A 25,385-nucleotide genomic window follows, 5' to 3' on the forward strand; every position below is an offset into this window, starting at 1 on the left:
GACGTCTCTCGGAGACCGGCATGCTCTCCGCGGGAGGCGGGCGTCTCTATGGTTGATTCCGCGGGCTCGCCGCCATCTTGTACAAGGGACCTTGAACGAGGAGCCGTGGGGGGCACGGCTTTGAGGCGGGGTTTGAAGGAGCGGCAGGTGGGCGGGCTCCTAACAGACGGTAGGTGGCGTGATTCTCCTGTGGGAACCGGTGGAGATTGGCCACAGCGAGCAGGCTCTCTCTGTGTGTACGCAGGGACACCCTTAGCGTTGGGGCCCGGGACAGGCCGGCAGACGTGCACGTGAGGCCGCGGTGGTGGCTTCAGGCGTGGGCGGGGGGACTGGCGCACCAGCTGCCGTCTGGGTCTGCCGGAGGCGTGTGTGAGAGCTCCTCGCGCTGCTCACGTTTTTGCCACGCCTGCCTGCATTCCCGTCACCTCTAGAGACGGTCCTCCACGAGGCAGGGACGCGATCAGTGTTTCTGTTGGATCGTTTCATGTCATTTGATATATGATTCCCTTTGTCTGGTGCCACTGTCCGAACTGCTGAGTTGTATATGGGTACAGGCTCTCCTGCCATCTTTCGGTAAAGTGGCACAATGAGCACACGTGTAACACCTAAAGAAAAAAAAGGGATTGGGATCGGTTGTCTTGCGTCAGATCAGTGAGGGTTGCTAACTGGATTAGAAGAAATTCATTCTCAAAAGGAAGAAAGAAAGAAAAAACCCCTTCTCAGGTGAATTTAAAGAGGCAGGTGGAGGCAAGTTCTAGAGCTGCCCTGTCTAGTAGGGTAGCCACTAATGACTAGGGGGTATTGAACTAATTTAAAAATTTCATTTTGTGAGTTGCACTAACCACAGTTCAAACCGTCGATGACCTCATGTGACGAATGGCTACCTTCTTGGACAGCGCAGATTATACCGCATTGCCAGCTTCACGGAAAGTTGTATTCGACGGCGCTGATGTAGGTCACAGCACAGGGAAATCGCCCGGTGTTGGTAATCCAAGCCTCTGTAAACGCTGCTAGGTCACGGTTAATCACGTTAGTCCTCTAGACACCGTTAATGCTAATGAATTATTTCATATGAATGTATTGATTAGCATAAGCCCGCCAACAAATAATAACTGAATGCCTACAGCATGTAAAGCTTTTGTTTAGGGGACGGAGGGAGCGAAAACAATAGTTAACAATTATCTAGTAATTAAGAGCCAGGCAGCTTTACTTGCATTCTCTTATGATGCTTCTTGCAAATGTATGAGGTTGGTGTTAGTATCATTTGCAGTTGATAGACGAGGGCACTGAGGTTTATGCTCTCGACACAAGCTGCTAAATCCAAGATCTTAACCATTAGCCATATTGCTCTTTTGGGGGCGGGATAAAACCCCCTTTGTCTTCAGAGAGCTTAGAATCTGATATGGGAAAGACATGCTCTAATTATAGGAGAATGTGATAAATGCCAGAGGATCCTGAGCAAATTCTAATTAATAAAATCAAGGGAGGAAAAAAAATAACCTTCAGCTTTTTGTTTGTTGTTGGAGAAGGAAGAGAGCAGGAGGTAAAGCTTTAAGAAAGAGGGATAAGGGGCACCTGGGTGGCTCAGTCGCTTAAGGGTCGGACTTCAGCCCAGGTTGTGCTCTCATCGTTTGTGGGTTTGAGCCCCGCATCGGGCTCCACAGAGCCTGGAACCTGCTTCAGTTTCTGTGTCTCCCTCTCTCTCTGCCCCTGCTCCTGCTTGTATTTTGTCTCTCAAAATAAATGTTTTTTTTTTAAAGTTTAAAATTAAAAAAAAAGGACAGCTGAAAGTTGGATTTACAAGAATGGAAGTAGATAAGGACACAAAGTACACCAGGCAAAAGAGAATTAATTAAATAAGCCAATGCATGAGGATTATTTTAGTCCTCCAAAGGTGCAAGTAAACCAGACTGTCCTGATTTTACCTGTCCTATGAGCAGACACCCATGCTGTATCAATGACTTGAACGTCAAAGACAAGTTTGCTAATGGAACCGAATGAATTAGACCAATTTACTGATGGGCTTAATTTTTATTGAGTATCGTTCTATATAATTAGTGATACAAAATAAGCAGTTCGTGAAAATAGGTAGTATTCTTATACAGCCAAACCAATGTAAAAAAATGTCCTGGCTTTGTTAATTCACCAGGGTTTATAGCATCCATGTTGATCATTTCCTGGTGCCACGAGTTCTTTAATCTTTGCTGATAGAAGAGCCTAACTGTGAGTTTAGGTGTCTGTGACAGAGAGTGGGTTTCAAAGCACAATTTTTCTTTTTGCGGTAGAATTCTTTCCAATTGGAGTCCTGAGCGCCAGTTGTAGTTCAAGATTCATTTTGCCACCACCTGCCGCCGGCAGGGGGCGACCTGCTCCCCTAAATGGTACACTCAAGGCTTGGCAAATTGGCTTCTTGTCCTTTCTCCTGTCACAGAGTGCCAGTCTGGAGGCAGAAGCTGCACTTGGACCCAGACTGCTTCATCAAGGCGTTCCTCCCCCTTGCACGTGAGGGCTTGCCTTTTCGGTACCACTTCCCATAAGGACGCCATGAAGAGTCAACCCCTTGTGCTGAGTTTCGTTTGAAGATGTTTTCAAGTATACGATATAGCATATAATTTAAAATATTTATAAATAGTTGTTTGATGCGTATTTTAATATTCAAAGTTGAATTTAAAATTAAAGTTCGCTAAAAACGATTTTAAAGACATTAAAATAGTATCGTAGCGGTGAAAGTATTCGAAAGATCAGTTTCAAATCCCAGCTCCTATCAGTATCATTTTATAAAAGAAGAGCATTTTAACATCTTCTCCCACACACGCACAGGAAAGAAGATAGGCCATAATCTCAAGACTTAAAAATTAAATAATTTCTACCTTATGAAGAATTCGTTGTGTGATTCTTATTTTTCAAATTTTGCTGGGGACCAGTGGAAACATCATCCCAAGGACTAGCATTTGAGAACCATCTATTTATTTTTACAAACCTTACTCTGGGCATCCGTAAAGTAGTTTCCCTCTAGTCTGAAGCCAGTGTTATTAGCACTGACCCCTTCAGCGTTACAAGAGGATTTGCTGGGATGGTAGGTGTGTGTATGCTGCGGAGTCCCAGAGCCGTGAGTGAGTAAGAGAAGCAGTCGCAGGCTCCAGCCTGTGCAGGGGCAGAGGGACCTACAGCTCCCAGGCTGGCAGGGGCAGAAGTGGCTGATAGCGGGATGCAGGCTCCTTTTTTTCTTAGCAGTCAGGTGAGTAGGTCCCGCTCAGCCAGGCTGGTATTGGGCTCATATTAGGGGCTATCTGGAGGAGTGGGAACACCAATGGATAACATTTGGGTTACAATCAGGACGTTAATATATAGGCACAGGTCTGATTTCAGGGGCAATGGAAGTCCCTCCCAAACAGCTGTCCATCTTCTGGCCAGTACTTGAAATTCCTTTAAGTTAAATTGCTCAACATGCAAATACTCTAGAACCCGATAGATTTTTTTCATAACCACTAACACAGAGCGCTTACCATTTGCCAGACACTGTCTTAAGTGTTTCGCCTAGATTTACTAATTTAATTCTCAGAGTCCCATGAGACCGTCATGGTGGCATTATTTTCATTTTACAGAGAAGGAAGCTATGGTAAAGAGGCCATGTCACTTGACAGGCCACTTGACCAGGGCCCTGGTAGCAAGTAGCCGAGGCTGGATTTGAATTCCACAGTCCTTGCTTTTAGGCATCCTGCTGGAAGGGCTCCAAGTTAACATGGAAGTGGTCCCACCACCCCCGCTCCTGCTGTGGGGGGGCCAGTGGGAAAGGATGCCAGGAATGGAGACTGCCACCAGAGAGGCACACTTTGCAAAAAACCCCTCCATTTGGTCCTCTACTCTGCCTGTGGTAGAGATGTTTTGGGGGGGGCGGGGGGAAGGTAATGTGGGTTTCAAACCACATGTTTCCAAACTGCTCAGCAACTGCCTTTTACCTGGTAGATCTATCTAGAATCCTTTAAGTGGAGATATTTTGAAAGTGTCTTCTCCCCCCACTGAATAGGAAGGTTTTTTTTAATTGCTTATTTATTTTTTGAGAGAGAGATAGAGCACGAGCAGGAGAGGGCACAGAGAGAGAGAAAGAGAGAGACACACACAGAATCTGAAGCAGGCTCCAGGCTCCAAGCTGCCTGCACAGAGCTTGACGCAGGGCTCAAACTCACAAACTGCGAGATCATGACCTGAGCCAAAGTCAGACGCTTAACCAACTGAGCCATCCAGGTGCCCCTGAATAGGAAGTTTTTGACTTATGCTCACAACTGCTCTTTTGCTAGATGGCCCAGAAAGCTGTTCTATTTCCCCCTTTGCGTGGAACCATTTGATTTTTAACTTGTAGGTTCTCTGTGGCCACATCTCATATCTTGCCTTATCGGCTCTCCTCCCTTCTATAAATAGCCCTCAGATCCTAGCTGTGTTCCCGAGCACGGAATTGCCAAAAGGCAGGGGACACTGGCCACTCCAGCAGAAAGCCAGATGGAGCTGGGGCTTTTAGTAGAACCCGACACTTGAGTAATAGGAAGCTGGCTACAAAGCCCAAGATCAGAAGTAGCCTCTACACAGACATTAGTTATTCCCCAGATTAAACACTTGCTGTCTCTTATGACTTGATCAAGACTGGTTTGTACGGTAATTTCTTGGGTACCTATCTGTCTTCCCCACTGGAGTCTAAGCTCCTTCAGGGAAGAGATTACGTCTAAGGTTTTTCTCCCACAAAGCAAAAAACACTGCATAGTAAGTATTCAACCGAGTTGTCATCAGTGGGACCCCAGATTCCTGAAAATCTAACAATGCACCCACACATCACTGGCCAGGCTCTAGAAAAGGAAGACTTTACCAGCCACGGAAGTGAGTCACTTAGGTGGCCACTGGTGCAAGAACGGACTGGAGATCTCTTTTGTCAGTTCCCTGACATGCTCTGCTCTGTCCACGTCCAGTCCTCTCGCACACAACTGCATCACCGGGGCTTGTTGAAAGGTGGAGTGAAGGTTTCTGCTGCCATGTTCTGCTCCACACTTAGTTATTCTGGCAAAGAAATTCCAGAGCCCCCTTTGTTCCTACTATACTTCCCCAATCCCCTCCCCAGTCACTGGAGGTCTTTTCTGTTCTGAGCATTTGCTCCAGAATGCCCTTGAATCCTCCTCCCAAAGGTTTGACGGGCTCTACTGGAATGGCTGACTTTATTTGGAATTCCAGGGAGAACCTCATGAAACCCAGCAGTCAGTGGAGATGACTTGGCTTTACTTTGTGGACAGAGACAAGCCCAGAACTTCACACACCACCACTCCTTCTGGCACTGGGCGGGCCTGGCTGGTGTCTCCCTCCACGGGGTTGGGGGCAGCGGGCATTGTTTATGTCAGTATCACAACAGGTTGGGTAAATGGGCACCAGAGGTCAATGGAAGCCTTACCCCACTGTTCGTCAAAACCACCTGGTTGATTTTATCTCAATTCAGAAGCTCTTCTCTCTCCAACTGATTGCCTGATCCTAGAGTCAAAAATCTCAACATTTAGTCTCAAACAGGAGACCGAAAAGCAAACAATTTCTTAAGTTTCAAATATATTTGTGGGAGTAGGGATATATATTTAATCTGGGAGGTGGTCCTTTTGAAATTTCACATGAAAAAGATTAGTACTGGGGCACCTGGGTGGCTCAGTCGGTTAAGCATCTGGCTTCAGCTCAGGTCATGATCTCATGTTTCGTGGGTTTGAGCCCCACGTCAGGCTCTGCTGACAGCTAGCTCAGAGCCTGGAGCCTGCTTCAGACTCTGTATCTCCCTCTTTCTCTGACCCTCCCTTGCTCGCACTGTCTCAAAAAATAAAAGAAAAGAAAAGAAAAAGAAAAAGATTAGTACGTTTGGCCTTCCAAATTTGAAGTGGCATTTAAATTTGATTTCCATTTTTCTTAATGCCAGAGAAGCTTTGAGGCATTCCTTATTCGTTCTCCAGTGCGTCGTTGGGTTTTCAGCCTGTTTCAAAGAAAATGATGTCAATACCTACAGTGGTGTGGAGCCTTTACAAGGGAACTCATTTGCCTAAGATGTTTGGGAAGTCACATCCAGAGAAAGAAATTACTCAGAACATTTTCTGCAGGTATAAAAAAGTGTAGTTTATTCACCCAGAACTTTGGTTTCTTTGAGACAATGATGTGTCCCTTCTAAGACTTAAAAGACTGCTTTTATCTGGTAAAATCTCGCCACAGCTGGAGTTAACAGGGCACGCTGATCGGGAGCCCTGACTGAACTGACAGCCATCCACATGCAGAACGGCAGTGCTGCTGGTCCCCTGCTTTGTGGACAGGGATAACAGGCTAACCCACAGGGTAAATCCAAGAAAAGTCACCAGAATGTCTTGTACTAATAGTTTCACGAAATTCTCCCTCCAGCACTTTCTGACAGGGCATGGGGATTTTCTCGTGTCATCAGGTTTTGGGAGTGATTGTGTCATCCAGGGGCAGGTGTTCTTGGCTGTCCTTTACCTGTTGTTTCCTCATGTCACACATAGCCAAGAAAGCGGATGACAGGTTCATCTCTATTACACAGGGAATTGCCAAGTGGTTGCCTAGCAACTCAGCACAATCAACAGGGTCTCTGTTGGGGAATGTAGAGTGGTTGGCTTTCAAGAGTGACTGTATTTGCATATTTCTTTGGGGCCTCCAGAAAAATAGGTATGTTTTCCTGAGCTTAAGGTTATTAAAATGGCCTTTTGTATTGCTTCACCCTAGTATTCATTTCATAGTAGCCCATCATCATAAAAAGTGACAGACACCTGATCAAACTGTTAACATCGCAACTGCTTCCATTAAATTCAATTCAGTAAGCATCCTCTATATACGGGACCCTGTACCAGATACTGGAAAGAGTCATAAGGAAGAACAAGTGTGGTCCCTGTCTCAGGGAACTTCTGTGTTGAGTAGATGTGTATAAATCAGTTGTTTACATGTGTGAAACAGACAGCTAGGCTGTGTATGAAAAATAGAGATATCTTTCTTTGCAAGGGTTCCTTTGTGTTTGATCAAAGGACTTTTCACTTTTATTTAGAGCCCTTCTTTACAGCTTATAGCTACAATCAGTTCAAATAGCTGCAATCAGTTCAAAATCACTTTTAAGACATCACTCCTATTGGCATCTCAGTAATTAGCAGCTCTTCTCCAGCTCGTGTGGAGAGTGACACCGCCCGTGTTGTCGGGCGGGGTGGCGCTGCCCTGCGTCTGTACTGCGGTCTTTCTGCATAATTGCTGCTGAGATGCTCACAGCCTTCCCACCTCTAGTCTGCACATTCCAGTTTAAAAGAAGCCCTTGCCTTTCTTTGTCTACTTTGCAGCAAGTACCATCAGCCTCTGCCCCCTTAAGGAGGGACTTTAGAATGTTCCAGATCTTGCAGCACGGAGTCTTTTGATCACTTGAGCCAAGTTCTTTCCCACCAGAAAGACGGTTGCTAGACAGAGCCTAAGGTTTGAGTCGCCCCTTTCCCTTGAGTTGGTTTGCTTGGTGGATTGGTGTCACATCTTCCCCGGGAAGGCACCAGGGCTCGCGTGAAGTAACTGTTCCTGGCAGCTTTAGTGCACACCCCGTGCGCCCTCATTAGCTGCCTTTCCTGAGTGGGCTGTATCTGGAATCCACAAAGGAAAGAAGAAGCCCTTGGGAGCAGCTGTACAGTGACACTAGCGTTCTCTCCTGCCACCTTCTGTTAGCACACTGTGGTTTTTTGCTCACCTTCCCCAGATCCTAGTGCGGAACTGGTGTCTTGCTCATCGTCTCCACTGTCTAGTTCCTTGGGATCTTTTGCCATTCTCAAGAAATCATCCAGACCTATTGTGTTCACGAGCATCTGACCTTTGCTTCCAGACTCAACAGGAGACAGAATAAAGGGGGCAGAAGGGAGAGGAGGACCAGACAAGAGCAGACGCTGTATTGATGTTTGCCTTCTTGTTCTTGATTGTACCCTCACATGGCTTCTAGGCTTCTCGGTAGCTCTTGCTGGCTCGCTCCACAGATGAGGCTCCAAAAGTGCTAATACCCACCACTCTACTGAGCACAAGCATACTCTTGTCCTCAGGCAGCTTTTACTTATGATCAAACCAACCAACATGTACCATGTGCTATGTGTCTCCTAAGGGTCAGGGGCACGGCAAAGAATAACACAGTTTCTACTCCTGAGCAGGTCACCAGTTGGCTCTGTGAAGTACTGTAATGAGAACTAGGAACAGAGACAGCAGAGCAGTGAGTTCAGGTAGAGGGTGGGAGTTCAGGGAGAGATGTGTCTAGCCCTTCAACTAGACCTGGGGGACTGGTGGACCAGGGAGGTCTCTGTTTACCTTTAGGAATGGACCAAGAGCAGAGGGCCTGTTTCCCTTTGATGTTAGGAAATCCTTTATTGCTCTAATCTAAATCCTTTCCCCTGCAGTTTATACCCTGTATTACCTCTCATTCCAATGTCAGTTGAAATAGCAAAAATCATTGCCTAATAACCTAGTCAGTCAGAAGCCGTTAGTAAATCGTATCTGGTGCTCTGCCTTAATATAGGACAAAACCTGTTTTCCTCCTACCCCAAACCCTGCAGCCTGACTTCTCCAGCTGCTACCCCAGGAAGAGTTTCGGAGCGGTACCCCCCCTACTAGGGCCCTTCCTGGAAAGGTGGGGGGAGACAGGGTAATCAGCTGTGGGGATGCCTGCCCCAAATAACTGCACTTGAAAGAGTCTGCACTATAAGCATGTTTCAGGGTGGCTGCAGTAAAGACAGAAGGTTGAGTGACATAGTAAAAGAATAAAATCCAGCGTTTCACAACATCCCACTTCCAGACCTCACCAGCCTGTGGGTCTTCATATTGACATCCAGACCTAAATTTCCTTAGTTCTGAGCCCTCTGTGGGCCTGTAGAACTGTCTTCTGGTCCCCTCCTACCACTAACTCCTCTTCAGTGATTTGTGGATGCCCTTGAGGGATCTGGTTCATGGCAGATCACAATGCCCTCCCATTGCAACCTCCCCGTTGGTGGTCCACTCTTAACATCCCCTTACAGAACAATGCCTCATCAGCGTGTGTGTCCTCTGTGAGAACAGTGTTTTTACAATGGTTTCTCCTGTTCTGCTGGGCACAGCCTTCTCTCCCAAGTCACCAACGTGCCAAAGTGGAGGGCAGGATGGGACACTGGGGAACGAATGACCTTCTTGCTGATTGGCTGTACTCTGTTACCCGAAGCAAAACTGTTCGTATCTTTAGACGCTCAAAGCCTTACACGATTACTCCTCTTTCACCCAACTCATCCCTTACTGGAGCTGGGAAGGAGTCTCTGAGGCCAAGATGGAGGCTGACAGTTCATCAGTTCCTTCCTTGCTCTTTCTCCACAGGGAGCTCTTCACCCAAACAAACCAACTCCCACAGAACAAAACAAATGAAACTGAAAACTTCTGGGGCACCTCAGTGACTTGGTTGGTTGTGTCTGACTTCAGCTCAGGTCATGATCTTGTGGTCTGTGAGTTCAAGTCCTGCATCAGGATCGCTGCTGTTAGCATGAGCCCTATTTGGATCCTCTGTCCCCCTCTCTCTGCCCCTCCCCTGCTTGCACTTTCTCTCAAAAATAAATAAGCCTTAAAAAACAAACCTCAAAACTTCCCCACATCAATAGAAAATAACAAAAGTGTGTCAGTCGATGCAAACACACCAATTCTTGAGGTGGGAGCTGTCGATGGTGGTCTGGAAACTCCATCGCATAATTAATAAAACTCAGGAGTATTGGTTTCTTGTGTAACCAGAAAATGAGGTAAAGACTTCTCACCTCCTTCTTAAAGGCACCTCATATTTCCATAAGGAATATAATACATGAAAAGCTCCCATCTCCTGGGCAATCTGTGAGAATGCCATTTTAAGAGAAATTAGCAATGGTTGCAGTTCAAAATTCAACACTGTGTTGTCAGTTGGTGTTCTTGCTCTGCAAGAATTTTCTCTGTAGACTCTAAGAAACCTCCATACCATCAGCCTCCTCCTCCACCTCCCAAAAATGAACACAAAACAAACTATGGTTGACGCTTGAACAACACATTGACTGCATGAGTCAATTTATTTTTTGTTTGTTTAATTTATTGATTTATTTTAAGCGTTTATTTTTTAAAGTAATCTCTACACCTAATGTGGGGCTTGAACTTACAACCCCAAGATCAAGAACCCCATGCCAACTGAGCCAGCCAGGTGCCCCTGCATGAGTCCATTTATACACAGATTTTTGGGATAAATACAATAGAGTGTTATTAATGTATTTTCTTGTCCTTAAGATTTTCTTAATAACATTTTCTCCTCTCTAGCTTACTTTATTATACAAATACAGTAAATAATATGTACAATATATAAAATGTGTTAATCAACAGTTTATGATACTGCTAAAGCTTCCAGTCAACAGTATTGCTAGTTACCTCTGGGAGGGGTCAAGAGTTACACTTGAGGGGTGCCTGGGTGGCTCAGTTGGTTGGGTCTCTGACTTTGGCTCAGGTCAGATCTCACATTTGTGGGTTCGAGCCCTGCGTCAGACTCTGTGCTGACGGCTAGCTCAGAGCCTGGAGCCTGCCTCTGGTTCTGTGTCTCCTTCTCTCTCTGCCCCTCCCCCTCTCATGCTCTGTCTATCAAAAATAAATAAAACATTAAAAAAAAAAAAAGAGTTACACTTGATCTTTGTGCAGGGGTTGGCACTCCAGCCCCCTCACAGTTCAAAGGCCAAATGTATTTAGAGCTAGATAATGCAAAAAACAAAAATAGAAACAAGATTTCCCTAAAAGTAGACCTCACTGTGCAGTGGACAGAGCCCAGAATGTGGCATTAAAGATCTCACTTGAATCCAGGTCCTGTCACTTACAAGCTAGGGACCCCTGAGAAAGTCTCTTTACCTCTCTGTGCTGCTATTTCTCATTTATAAAATGGAGTGATGATGATGTCTGCCCTTCTTCCCAGGTTGTGAGAATGCAATGGGATAAAATAAATAGAAATAAAAGTGCTTTGCAAACTGTCATGTGTCTGTTATTCTCTAAAGGGAGAGCTGGAAGAAATCACAGCAGCTCGGTCACATCGATTTGGTTTTCGTAGGTTGGCGGAGTCTTTCTTGGGAGTGGTTCTGTGCCCACACATCATGCCACCTTGTGTCTCCAGCATAAACACGAGCCCTAGAACTGACAGAGCGCATCCTGGTGTGCCACCTTGTCGTTAGTTACAGTGGCAAATTCAGCCTGATGAGGCCAGTTCTAGAATCAGAAAAAATGGGGATAGAGGTGACTCGCTGATGTGAATGTGCTCACCGACGTCTAGCATCAACCAAATCCCCTTTTCCATCGGAGGCCAACTCTTCTGAACGTCTGCTCATCTCAGAATCGATGCTATTTCCCCCAACAATATCATTCTTCACACCAAGAGCACTCGTGATGCAGCATATCTTAAAAGAGTGTTTCACTGTTATGTCTGGGATTTTTTCCAAGCCATGGACACTCTTTCTTCAAGTTTGATGCTGGCACTTTCTTGATCTTACCAGAAGGATCCTTCATATGCAGGGAGTGACAAACAACAGCACTGCTGAAACCAGGAAAAGCAGGGCTCCTGCTCGTGCCGCAACCCACTCACCATTGGCACAAAAATATGACAACAAAAGGCATGCTGTCTTGTGTCCTGTCCTTGGAAAGTCCAGTGGGTGTCACTAAATGGTCATGACTTGGGCATTAAGAAGGTGTCGTAGTATGAATAACTCCACCAAAGACCCAACCCCAACAACAAAGTCTGCCCTCAGTTTAGGCATCCCTAACCCATCTCTCAAACTTTGGGTTGGATCCATCTAAGAGGGGGAGCTTTGAAGCTCTCTCTATTGGATGATGACTGGAGTTACAGTAACAGATGGAATAGCTTTTTTTTGTAAGATTGGCCTTAAACTAATTTTGATATAAGGGTCTGTTGACAGGCTGCCATTTCTCACTTAGAACCTTGTCCCTTTTGCTGTTTTTTTTTTAAATTAATTGATTTATTTAGAGAGAGAGAGAGAGCGAGCAGGAGAGGGGCAGAGGGAGAATCTCAAGCACCCAGGGCGGGGCTCGATCTCACTAGCTGAGAGATTGGGACCTGAACCAAAATCCAGAGTTGGGTGCTTAGCCGACTGAGACACCCAAATTCTGCTTTTGCTGTTTCTGTATAATGTTTATCGTGCACATCTTATGGCCTGTTGCTCACCCATTCATGGCTACCTTGCTGTCCCCCTTGGCTCATGGTCTCTCAGCAGTTCCCAAGGTGAAGTTCTTGGCCTGGTGGGGGGCGGGGGCATCACCCTAACCCAAGTTCTGCCAGCCAGCAATACTGTACCTCTTTGTTGAACCCTCCCCTCCCAGGCTTTTCTCATCCTCTTCCTCCCTGAAGCCCAGACCACTCATTGGCCCCGACCCATCGGATGATGCGGACCTAAGGGCCCCCACTTGGAGCACCCAAGGCACTATGGGGGTCGGGGGTAGAGGGTAGAGGTGCGCCAGGGGAGGACTCCCCAACTGCAGGTGCATGTGCACAGGTGCGGCTGGCAGTCTCTAGGACTGAGGTACAAGGGTTGGTGGCAGCAGACACTTGACCCTCACACCGCTGCTTTGGAAAACATGATTCCTCAGCGATGGGTCCTACCCTAAGTCTGGAAAACAAGTCAGCGACTCCCTTTATATCTTCTTCGTGTGGTGAAAGAAACGGTAGAAACTGGCTTCTGTGGTCGAAGTGTGTTCTAAGTTCAAAGCCAAATGTTCTGTTACCACTGTTACTTATTTAGGCCAATGAAGGTGTCTGGGACTGGAAATTCATGGGATTTCTATCCAATGAATACAAAATGTCACTTCTACATGATATGCAATTTCTAGAAGGGAGAGGAAGCCTCACCAAACATTAAATAATCAATAGTGTGTGACAAAGGCAGGTAAAGGCTGAACTAGGGCATTGACACAAATGTTCTTAAAAGGTGATATTAGGTGCCCACTGTTTAGTCAACATAATGAGATGTCACTGTTGTTTTCTCCTAGTGGCAGATAGAAAAGTATGAAGGTGGCTTCTGGATCTCAGCACGAAGAGATGGTACCTGGCCACAAGGACCCCTCATGTGCACTGATTGGACAGTAAGTACATAAGCAGGTCTTCTCTACCCTTTATTCTAAATCTTCATTGATAAATCACTATACTGCATATGGACTTGTGCATTTTGTAGTGCACTGATTTTAGTTAGTTTGTTGCATAGACAGGAGTCCCATGAAAATATTTTCCTGGGGCCTGACTCAAGGTGGTCCCGAATGAGCACTGTAGAGCCAATGACACAATGAATTTCAGAAGTATTAGAATATGAAAAAAACTTGATCACAAAATAGATGAAATGCAATCATTCAGTGGCTTAGAAAAGACAAACTTTTTTCTTACTTGAGGTTCTCTTCATTCCAGAAGAGTCCACATGGTCATTCAGGGATCCAGGTTCCATCTCCCTCTGTCAGCCCCTAGGGCGTCCTTCTCACTTGCATGGTCAAAGCTGGGTCTCAGGCAAGTTCATGGTCTGCATTAAGGAAAGGGGAAAGAGTGTCAATGAAGCAGGCCCACTATCTTAAGACATAGGTCTGTTGGTCCCTTCTATTCATGTAGTGCAAACTTAGTCACATGGTCACATGTAGCTGCAAGGGAGGCCAGGAAATGCTGTCCCCAGCTGGGCCACTATGGGCCCAAGTACAAATGTGTTACCATGGGAGAAGGGGAGGAAGAATCTTGATGAAACTCTAATAGTCTCCATTTTAAGAACCCATTTATTTTTTATTTTTTTAATCTTTATTTTTGAGAGAGAGACACACAGACAGAGTCTGCACAGGGGAGGGGCAGAGAGAGAAGGAGACACAGAATCTAAAGCAGGCACCAGGCTCTGATTTGTCGCACAGAGCCCGATGTGGGGCTCGAACACATGAACTGTGAGATCATGACCTGAGCTGAAGTCAGATGCTTAACTGACTGAGCCACCCATGTGCCCCAAGAACCCATTTGAATGCACCATATCAGTTGTTACTTTATCTTAGAGACATGTAAGAAAGCTTTGTCTGTCACCTGGAGGTTGATTCAGACAACGGAGGCACAAGCTTTGTGCTGCTATTCAGCGGTCCTCCTGACACTGTTACCTCTCACCTTGGTGTGTTTAACAACAATGAGCTTCTTTTCAGTATGAAGCCGGGTACCTATCTGTTGCCTTTTGCCATCCCAGATCCTTTCACCTCTCCTCTGGTAGTTGTACCCTAATTCTCCCATTGGGAACCCCCCACTTTTCCATCTTGGATGTCCTGCACAGAGTTGACTCTACCCCTAGATCCAGAGGTGGGCATGTGACCACAGCCTGGCCAGTTAGGTCATCCCATTCCCCAGCTCTTGAGTACTGCCTGGCGATGGGCCCGCAACCGAATCAGAGCAATGAAGTGCAATGGGATGTCTGCTGGAAGCACAGAAAGGAAAATACTTGGCAATTTTTCCACAAATCTCAAACTGGGAACGTACAGATTGGAGCACTGGTGGCCATCTTGCCCCTGTGAGAAGAGAATACTTGCAAGAGCAAAATCAAGAGGTAAAGATAAAACCAAGTCCCAGTAAGATTGTTTGAGTCCCTGGGTCAAATCAGACCTGAGCCAGTACTGTGCCTAAGTCCCTGGGCTTCTCAGTTACAAGAGACGACACCCACCCCCCACTCTGAAGTCATTTAGAATTGAATTTCTGTCACTTGGTGCAACCGAAAGAGCACTGATGCAAGGACCATGAAGACTTGGTCTTTTTGTGTGTACAGTGAAAATTCTCTTGGGATGTATGCAGCCTCCCTCTGCCCTGAATCTCTGGGGCTGGGTCGTCACTGAATGGGCACCGCTTCCTGCCAGGGGTCCTCGATCAGGAGTGATTTTGTCCCCAGAAACATTTGGCAATCTGCAGAGGCGGTTTTGATTGTCAAAGTGAAGGGGAAGGGGAAGGAGGGGATGCTCCTGACATCTTGTGGATGGAGGGCACGTCCTAAACATCCTCCAGTGCCCAGGGCAGCCCTCCCCAATAAAGAATCTTCCAGCCCCAAATGTCATCAGTCCTCGCGTTGAGAAGCCATGCTAAACTCATGCAGAGTTCAGACACTCTGGAGTTACTCCCCAGTCCAAACACACTCGGGAAAGTGAGCTTCCAGAAAGAGCTGTGTTCTCACTAGGGTAGGTCTCCCACGGAGACCCTCCAGGGCTCGTTAGCTCCAGGCAAAGTGACAGCAACTTCTTCTGATTAAGCTCTTTGGGAAACTGATCCAAAGAGGGCAGCCATTGCCTGGTGGGGGTTAAGACTGCTTCTTGGCACCAGGGAGAGAGAAATGGGTGGCCTGTGACAGACTTTATTTAAGGCCTAGCATCTCTTAAAGAGTGCTAGGAGCCCTCTCTCCAACAGACTGAAAAATGAGGCTTGTTTAGGTCTGAAATACCACTGTTATCCTTAGCTTGGTAAATGCTTTTTACTGAAATATAGAGAGCCAGGGATCTCCTCCCTGAATCCGCTGGCCTGGGGAAGGCAGGCTCTTCTAGAAGCCCTGATTGTGGAATGCCTTTGCTTCCCAGGCTCACATCTCCACTTGCATTCCAGCCCACGCCTCTACTTGGCTGGGTCCTTTCTAAGAGCTTCCTGGTCAGTGTCTGATCAGCAGAGCGATGGTCTGAAGACCCTGAGCTCCCTGCAGACCCCCAGCTGCTGCGTGGTCCGACGCCTTCTCTCCAGGGCCCACCCTTCTTTACAAGCCTGACTCCTACAAAGGGACAGAGCCACCCGCCCTTGCTGCAAGGACAGTGAGAGAGGGGGGCTCAGAGGCAACTCTACTTTTCCCCCCAATAATCGCAAGTAAGACCCTTAAAAGCATGGATCAAATCACAGCCCCAACAACCCTGGGGAACCAAGATATTGTTTTAGAGGAGATTTCCCCTCTGATATTCAGTCTGGCTTTGCCCAGACCCCTCCCCCACTTAGCTGATGGCGCAGAGCTTTCGGAAAAACAGCTTTTGTTTCCAGGCGGAGCTGTAGTCTCCCAGAAATCTCTCCTCCAGCACCACAGCCTGCAGACCTCCTGCCTTGCCCCCTCTCCAGGGATAAAGTCAGGCCAAGACAGGGTGAAGAATCCGGAGGGTGTGAGTGTTTGGCTGGGGACAAGGAGTCCCTTCTTTTTTTTTTTTTTTCCTTTTTTTCCTTGGTGTCACTTCCAGACAGATAAGAAGGAAAAAACATAGTTAACACCCTTCACTGATGGACAAAGGAGGGACGAAATGTTCTTCAGGATCCTCCCCTGTGAGTCAGGGTACAGAATGGAAGACCCAACCCCCCTTGAGAAAGTTCCAGCTCAGTGAGACCGATCCTTTGAATGGGGGTATAATCAAAATGTCACTCCAGTTTTGCCTCTTGGGGTCCACGTGAACTGGTCAGCAAGAGGGGGATGCCCCTCTGTTCAGGGTCAGGTAAGGTCATTCCACAATCCATTTAGAGACTAAAAGCACCTTGGTGGCTCAGTCAGGAGAGAGTGCTTATCTGGGGATAGTGACACCTTATCTAGTGAGTTCAAGCCCCCCATAGGGTGTCGAGATTACTTAAAAATAAAATCTTCAAACAAAAAAACCCATCCTGTCATAGATAGGACACTTATCTCCCTTCAGAGACAAACATCTTCCTCCTCCTGCTCTAAGTATGTAGTGTGGACTGCTGGCCTTCGGGGACCGGGCCGTGGCAGGCAGGCTTTTGTCCGTTTAGTCACCTGACTGTCTTCCCTTCCTTGCTGGTTGCGTCCAAGGTCTAAGTGGGAGGGATTGTTTGGGGGAAGAAATGAACACAGGGGAAAAGAGCGATTCTTATCTGACTGCAGAGTTGACAGCCCTGTGGGCCCAGCAGACAGTAAAAGCTGCTGCCAGGGTGGGGCTCCCGGGTTCTTCAGGGGTTCTCATCTTTGAGGCTCCCTCCTGAGGGTCCCCATCTGCATCTCAGCCCCCTGGGGAATCCAGCATCCCTGTCTAGCTTCCCCCTGCTGAGACCACTTTGCCCCTTTAGGAGGCGCTATGGGGCTGAAAATGGCCCCATGCTGGACCTCTTGCCTGACAAGCCTGCCTCTGGTCCCTGGGAAACACTCACAGGGCCCCTGCCCCAGTCCCAGCACCATGCACCCTGTTGGCACAGGCCTGCAGAGGCCCACAGCTCTGAATGTCTTCGTGGGAACCCCCATCATGAGGCTTGAGGTGAAGGTGGTAGGGCCCCCACCCTGCTGAGGGTGGAACTCACGGTACAGCTTTACTCTTTGGGAAGGTTGCTATTTCCAAAACCTGCTGTTCTCTACACTCTGACCCTTTTGAAATCCTTGATAGGCTGAGGGGCCCAAGTGCTGTGCAGCTGGGCCTCCATTGTTTCCTTTGTAAATACTGCACATGGGGTGTGTGTCCTGCTCAGCCTGCTATCTGAAACTGTAGCAGCCAGCCTCCGAGATGGCCCCCAGTGGTCCTCACCTCCTGATGTTCTCACCTGATGGGGGCGCCTCCCGCCCCCTCCCGCCCCGAACAGGGCTGACCCTTGTAGCCATTTGCTATCACAAACATGATGGTATGTGGCTTCCGAGGCTAGGTTATTGTGTGGGCTTAACTGTGTACACTGTAAGGATGCGCTGAAGCCTTAACCGCCCGTACCAGTGAATGTGACCTTAGTGGGGAAGAGTCTTTGCAGGTGTAATCTAGGGCATAATGGATTAGGACACACCCTAAATCTACCTCCTTTGATGGGAGAGATAGAACTAGGGTCCATACTCCTCACTTCTGCTCTTGGATTGTGTTTCCTGCCAAAACCTTGATCTCACACTTCTGGCTTCCAGAATCATGAGAGAGTGGATGTCTGTTGTGGTAAGCCACCCTGTTGGTGGCACTTTGTTACAGCAGCCCTAAGAAACGAATACAGTCATAAAAGATGCTGTGATTTCTTCCTCTCTCTCTCTCTCTCTCTCTCTCTCTCTCTCTCTCTCTCTCTCAAGAATCACTCATCCCAAGGGAAACCTGTTGCTATATCCTGAGGCTACTCGAGCAGACCTGTGGAATGGTCCACAGGGCAAGGAACCAAGGCCTCCGGTCCACAGGCAGCACCAACTTGCCACCCTGTGAGTGACAGGCCTTAGAAGCAGGTCCTACAGCCTCAGCCAGGCCTTCAGATGACCGCAGCCTAGCTGACATTTGCTACTTTCTAACAAACATGGAGCCAGAACATTAAGGCATTCCCCAGTTCCTGGCTCACAGAAACTGTGAGGTGAGGGGCGCCTGGGTGGCTTAGTCAGTTAAGCCTCTGACTTCAGCTCAGGCCATGATCTCATGTTAGTGGGTTCGAGCCCCGCGTCTGGCTCTGTGCTGACAGTTCAGAGCCTGGAGCCTGCTTCTGATTCTGTGTCTCCCTCTGTCTCTGCCCCTCCCCTGCTCATGCTCTGTCTCTCTGTATCAAAAATAAATAAAACATTAAAAATTTTTAAAAAAGAAACTGTGACGTGATAAGTGTTTATTATTAATGAGCTACCAAATACTGAAATAATGCGTTATGCAGCGATAGATAATGAACACTGGTATCTATGTATTCGGGGCTCGGGTGAACCTCAAACAGGAAGAGGTGCACTGTGGAATCCTCATACATCACTTGGAACGGTCAGGGGCCACAGTGCCATTCTCTTCGGGGACATTTCCCAGGCCACCTGTGGTTAGATGTCCCAATTATTCATTTACCAGTGAGCACCTTCCATGTGCTAGGCACTGTGTTAGGGGTGGGGGCTATAGGGGTGAGCAGTCCTGTTCATGGCCGACAGCCATGCTGGTAGGCAAGTTTGGGCAAGAAAGACTGCACGCATCTGCAGAGCCAGGGGGAGGAGGGGACATGGAGGCCCTAAGAGGAGAAGAAGGCTTAGCAGTAAGACCCTTCAAAGACAGGACGAGCACTAAGCTCAAGGGGCCACAGAGCGGCGGGGGGAAGAGCCAGAACTAGCACCTCGACTTCCCACTTCCAGTCTTGGAGTTGTGCCTCTTAAACTGCACGGAGGCTGGTTCACGGCACCAGGATGTCTTCAGATCCTCAGAGGCAGAGACTCAAACCCTGCTGGGATGCTGTTCTTTAGAGAATGGTGTCTCCACGGAAAGATGGCAGCCCAAGTCCGGCAACTTGTTTCTGCTGTGCCAGCTTGACTAAGTCCCTCCCTTTGGGGAGCCTTTGAACCATGACACATCAGCCTATCCCTCTGAAAAGCCTAAGGGTGAGAAGCCTGCCCCTTCCCAGACCTAGCCCTCCTTACTGGTATTTTCTAGACTGATTCAATCAGATTTTGCCACCTACAGAAATCTTTCAGGCTGGTCCCTCCCAAGGTCAACTTGCATACCTTGCAGATAAGAATAGCCACCATTTCTGTAGCATCTACTCTATAGCAAGTGATTCCTCTAATCTTCACAGCAGCCTCTAAGGCAAGGACTTATGGCCCACATTTGGCAGTTTGGGATAACTCTCACTACCCCAGAAAGTGACTAAGAGGCATTCGATCTGAGGATTAAAACCAGTGCCCTAGGAACAGGGACTTTCTCCAGCCTCGAGAGATCAGCATGGTGGGTAGACGTGGGGCAGTGAGGTTGCGCAGAGTGGAGGTTAAAGAGAAGGAGTCTAAGACCAGACTGCCCAGGTTTGCAGCCTGGCCTCCCCTGATGCGCCTAGCTGCTGATTCCTCATCTGCAAGATAGGGATAAAGCACATACCTCCTTGGGTTGTGATTAGATGAGATAATGCATGAATTTCATGGCAGGAGTAAACAGCCCATAACATTTTTCTTCTATTAATATTGTTATTGACATGACTGTCCCTCTATGGCCACCAGACTCTTACATCAGGGCCATATTCGAAAAGGGACAAATTTAAATGAAACGGATCTAAAGCTGGAGTCTGATAGAAATTTGTGGCTGGAAGGTTGTTTTCTGCTCTTTGGAGGGATTCTTTTCCAGCTCCAAGACAGCTCCCTGTGTAAGGTGATGAGTATGATTAATTGCAATCAGCTCCCCTCCACATAATGAGGAAAGTTGGATGTCACCCTCTGGCTTCCGTCCAGGTGAGTGCAGTTACCCATCATGGCCACAGGATGTCACTAACAATCACACTTCAACTACCCGCAGCCAAACCAAGACGTTCAGGGCTTGGAACTCAGCCGCAGACTCCCATTCAGGGAAAAGGCATTACTGAGCAACCTTCAGCAACACCCTTCTTGACACCACGATACAGTGTGAGTAGAAGGGTGTGTGGTGGCCAGGAGTGACTTGGCCTACGTGACCCAGGGGGTGAGGTACAGAGCTGGAAGAGTACCAGGGTCTCCTGCCTCCCAGCTAGCTGTGCCAACCCTACATCTGTTCCGCATGTGCAAGAGGCTTGCTGGGAACAGGAGCCTGGTTTTGGGGTCTCTAGGGAAGGCCATCTTAGGGAATGGGATTTGAAGATGGGGGTTCAGGGTGACACTGAAGGGTGTTGGATCCTTTCCCTTGAGCCCCAGGCCAGCTCTCAGGACCTCCGAGGCTGCCTTCTGATTTCTGCTATTTTAAAGGCAGGAACAATGGAATTAGCAATTCACCCTAGGAGGCACTCACAGAGCCAGCCCCTCAGGAGAGCAGAGGGGTCTTTATGGCTCTCACCGGCAGTGTCTACACTGGGGGAGAGATGGTGTCGGCCAACACAAATTTCTCCACCAAGAATCATTTTTAGGAGCTGACTCTGACTGAAAGTAAAACACCAGAGATGCAAGAAGTTATAGCCCAGAGGCGCCTGAGCGTCGGACTTCAGCTCAGACCATGATCCCACAGCTCGGCTCATGAGTTCGAGCCTCACGTAGGGCTGTGCTGACAGCTCAGGGCCTGGAGCCTGCTTCAGATTCTGGTCTCCCCCTCTCTCAGCCCCTCTCCCACTCGCTCTCTGTCTCTCTCTCAAAAATAAACATTTTTTGAAAAGTTAAAAAAAATGTTGCAGCCGAGGTGCCTCACTTGTGCAAAGGGAAGGCTGCTCTGAGGGGTGAGGGTGAGAGCATGTCCGTGGAGGGTCCACCGCGCATACAGTAGTAGTAGTAGTAGGTGCTAAGGGAGCTCCATTCCCGGCTCCTTCCTCCTTTCCTCCTAGCCTTCTGAAGGGGCCATCCTAGCCCCAACCTGAGGCACTGCTCTTTCTTTTCTGATGATCGCAAGCTCTGTGATTTTCTTCTTTCTCCTCTCTCTTCATTTTGCCATAATTCTCTCTCAGCGGCTGGAGCCATTTGCCCTGGGGCCCTGATCCACAGGGCCCAGAAGGCATTGCCTCTGAGCTCCTTGGCCTCAGGGAAGTTGGCTCGGCGGTGAAGCAAACAATGCAGTAGAAAGGAGAGCATTTCCTCCTCTTCGAAAGGGCAGCAGGAAAGAGAGAAGGCTGACGGCTCCGACAACTGTGCATTTGGACTGAGGCGATCAGATCAGTGGAGACATCTAGGAATGCAGCCTTCACAACCTCCCGTCGGTCATACTTGGAGCAGATAGGATCAGACCCCGCTTCTACTGAGATGTGGAAATGACGGGAGGGAAGAGAAGGCCCAGGACTAGGAGGTGTGGGGTTTTTTTAAAAGAACTATTAGAGGTAGGAGCAGGGACAGGGAGAGGTACAATCAGCCTGGGATTGGCTTATTTTTATTGCTTTTAAAAATCATGTGAATAATACATGTTCATTGAAAAAAAAATAGAAAACACAGATAAGCCAAGAGAAAACAGCAAGTCATCTGTTAGCATCTTGGCAAATATCTCTTTTCTATGCTTAGATACATAGAGAATACTTTTGTTTCATCAATAAAATGTTTTTCTGCCATACGTGGCTTTAAAACCTGCCATCTTGGGGCTCCTGGCTGGCTCAGTGGGTGGAACATGTGACTCTTGATTTCGGCTCAGGTCATGATCTCACTTTGTGAGATCGAGCCCTGTGCTGGGCTCTGCGCTGCCCGCACGGAGCCTGCTTGGGATTCTCTCTCTTCCTCTCCCTCTCTGCCCCTCCTCTGTGCTCTCTCTCACTCTCAAAATAAGTAAATAAATTTTTTAAACAAATAAATAAAACCTGCTTTCTTGTCTTTCTTTTTTTCTAATTTTTTAATGTTTTTTAAAATTTATTTTTGAGAGACAGAGAGAGACAGCGCGAGCAGGGGAGGGCCAGAGAGAGAGGGAGGTAGAGAATCTGAAGCAGCCTCCAGGCTCTGAGCTAGCTGTCAGCAGAGAGCCCAATGTGGGGCTCGATCCCACGAACCGTGAGATCATGACCTGAGCCGAAGCCGGACACTCGACCGACTGAGCCACCTGCGCGCCCCTCTTGTCTTTCTTAACAGAAAAATATACTAGGACATCTTTCTAGGCCAGCAGATAAGTATACATAATTTGCATGGATGTTATTGGCTCTGTGGTGTTCACCGGTGGTAAGGACTTGCCTTCCATCATTCTGTCTCTCCTCAGCAGTGAAAACTGCAGCTGGGGAAGGTTGAAGTCGAGCAAGGTGCAGAGCTGTCGCAGAATAAGGACAGGCCTTCCCCTGATGATCTTGACTCCTCAGGCCCCTGGCAGGGTAGAGCATGGAAGACAGGGATGAACAGAGGGCAAAGCCACATGGAAAGAAGGGCGCAAGTGCAGTATGTGGGAGCCAAGTTTGCACAGTGGCTAAGCCCCTAGTCTCTGGAGTCTGACAAGGACCTAGCTACCAATCCTGGCTCTGGCAAAGCGAGCTGTGTGACCTGGATGAAGTTACTTAACCTCTCTGAGCCTCCATTTCTGCACCTGTAAATCATAGCGGTACATACCATACCGAGTTTATGAAAACAAAGTTGGATAATACATGTAAAGCCCTTGGCGAACTGCACTGCACATACCCAGTTGACAGTAGCCTGGGTTCTTTTGATCATTATCAGGTAAGTGGGCCTGGAGAGCTGGGGGGCAGCCGCACATAGAAGATGAATGTGTGTTACCCCAAGTTCATACCTGTGGCTGAGTTTTTTGTGTAGGGCCAGGTGTGGGTGTGGGTAGCTGGGATCTAGAGAGGAAGTAATGGGGCATGGGGTTGGAGGGCGAGGGTGATAATCATAGCTCCTCTGAAATCCACTTAAGGAACTCGGTGGATTTGTCCACAATGCACCTAGCTCCCTGGCACTGTGCTCCAGGAGGCCCCCCACCGGGGGTGGGGGGAGGGCAGGGCATGGTTCACAAGCTGATAATAACGGAGGTTGCGGGTGTCTGCACCTGTGTTTGTGCAGGTGGGGGAGAGAGGGTGGTATTCCGCTCAAGGACCCTGGCCCGGGAACTAGATGGAGAGGGCGTGGTCACTGGAGGATTGCAGCTAGGGACCTGATGGTCAACTGGGTCCACTGTCAAGGGGGAGCAGGTGCCCCGCTGGCCTCCTCGCCTGCACACAGGCCTCCTCCTTCCCGTACGGTGGCTAATGAGGAACAGCTTCTCCGAGGGCAGAGGGCTGTGCTCCCAGCAGCTGGACCGGTGGTAGATGATCAAGAGTGAGAATGTGTCTGCCTGTGTTCTTTTAGCTTCTCCGGAAAGGTCACCAAGGGGTCTCCATTACAAGCCGTCTTGAGCCCCGTATGATTTTCTTCTACAATTGAATCTACTCCCTGGATGGCCTCCAGTGTTCAGGCTCACGACAATCGCCTGTCTTTGCAATTGATTTCCTGGAAGCGGCCGGCCGGCCGGCAGCCACATGATGGATACGTGCCAGGGGACTGGGACGGCGAGGGAGGGGGGGCCGGAGACTGTAAGCCATCGCCGCCCCCCTCCAACATGGCAGGGTCTGTCCAATGGAGGAGGCCTGCACTTCTGTGCCCTCACTCCACCTCGAGGTAGCAACGCCCAGACGACTCTTCACACATGTGCTCCCAGAGGCATGGGCGAGGATGCTGCCTGCGGAATTGTGTGCACGGAAAAAAAATCAGAGCCGCCTTATCTGTTCTTGCGGAATGGGAGGGGCTGCCACATTCTGAATGTGAAGGGCATCCCTTAGAATTGTGCAGAGGCACCACTTACCGTAAAATCCTTTGGATTCGTGCTCCCCAGAGCTGGGTGGGCAACGGGGACCCTGAGTGAGGGTGTGAGTGGGAAGGGAGTGATTGAATCGCTTGTGTTGCATCCATTTGTACACTATTAGCAAGACGCTTTTAAAAACCAACCAAGAAGCCTGCCCCATATATGTTGACATGAGAAGATGTCCAGGATATACTGTCATGGGGCGAAAATTGCAGGGTAATACGGTCAACAGGATAGTATTTGTGCAAAAGCAAAGGAAAACAAAGACCCCGGCCCCATACACATGTAGAAAATGGAGGTACCTGTGAGTGTGTGTAAATGCTTGGAAAGAGCCCGTGATGAAACACAGCAAACTGCTAATACAGGTCACTGCCGGGGAAAGCAGTGATAATTGATGAGAGATGGGAATAAAAGGAACTTTTCCCTTTTTTCTTTCTTTACCTCCATGCTCACTTTTTTTATGGAAAGAAAAAAAAAAGCAGTGTAAAGGAAAGTGCCCTTCTTTTCTGTGTGCTTTTGTCTAACTCACGCATACACCACAGCCTCCACCAAATTCCGGCTCCTTACCAGACTTCTCGGTCCCTTAGCTTTTCCTCTCAAACGTAAATCCTGGGCACTGCCTGGACCCGGGGACACTGGAGGGGACCCCCTGGGACCCTGGAGGGGACCAACAGGAGCCGACATATGTCCTGGACCTCTGACCCGAGACCAGCACTGTGGGGGTCATGTTTTCCAGTAGATGCTGCAGACACAGCCCGTAGGGGGTGTGAGGCCCTCTTCTGTAGGCGTGCAGCAGGACAGACATGCGGGAAGGACCCCAACAAGGCTGAGGGGGCTTGAAGGGTAGAGCTGTGTCAAAGCTTCTTTTTCTAGGGCCAGGGGCGGGGGGGGCGGGGATGGGTAGGGTGTGAAATGTCAAGCCAGGCCCTTTGCCTTGGCCTCTGTCCTCCTGGCCTACTTGTAGGCCCAGCCCCAAAGCCTGGGGGACTTGGCTTCCTGCTTCCTGTTCTTGGAAAAAGAACAGGAAGGAGACAGGACCATGGATCACACACCTCTACTGTGCCAGGAGCCTACCTAGGTTCTAGGCACTTAGCTCATTCACACCTCTTCACCAGGCCAGCCTGTCATCAAGGTGATGCAAAGGGCCTGGGACACTGAGTAGCTCAACCACCACCAGGTCCATAGATGAGGCTTGAGGCTCGAGGCTCACAGACATGGGGGTGGTGTTACTTGGCCACATGACAAACACAGGGCTGAGATCTGCATCCGGGTCCCTCTGGTCCCAC

General features: G+C 48.5%; 1 long non-coding RNA gene across 1 annotated transcript; it reads left to right on the forward strand.

Annotated features, from left to right (window-relative positions):
- Positions 1-73: 73 nt before the first annotated feature.
- Positions 74-18,369, forward strand: LOC115301538. Its single transcript, XR_003913149.1, has 3 exons — positions 74-169; positions 13,039-13,131; positions 18,045-18,369. It is a non-coding gene; the product is annotated as an uncharacterized LOC115301538 (long non-coding RNA).
- Positions 18,370-25,385: the final 7,016 nt, after the last annotated feature.

This window comes from Suricata suricatta, chromosome 9 (genome assembly GCF_006229205.1).
Source record: "Suricata suricatta isolate VVHF042 chromosome 9, meerkat_22Aug2017_6uvM2_HiC, whole genome shotgun sequence".
Lineage (NCBI taxonomy): Eukaryota > Metazoa > Chordata > Mammalia > Carnivora > Herpestidae > Suricata > Suricata suricatta.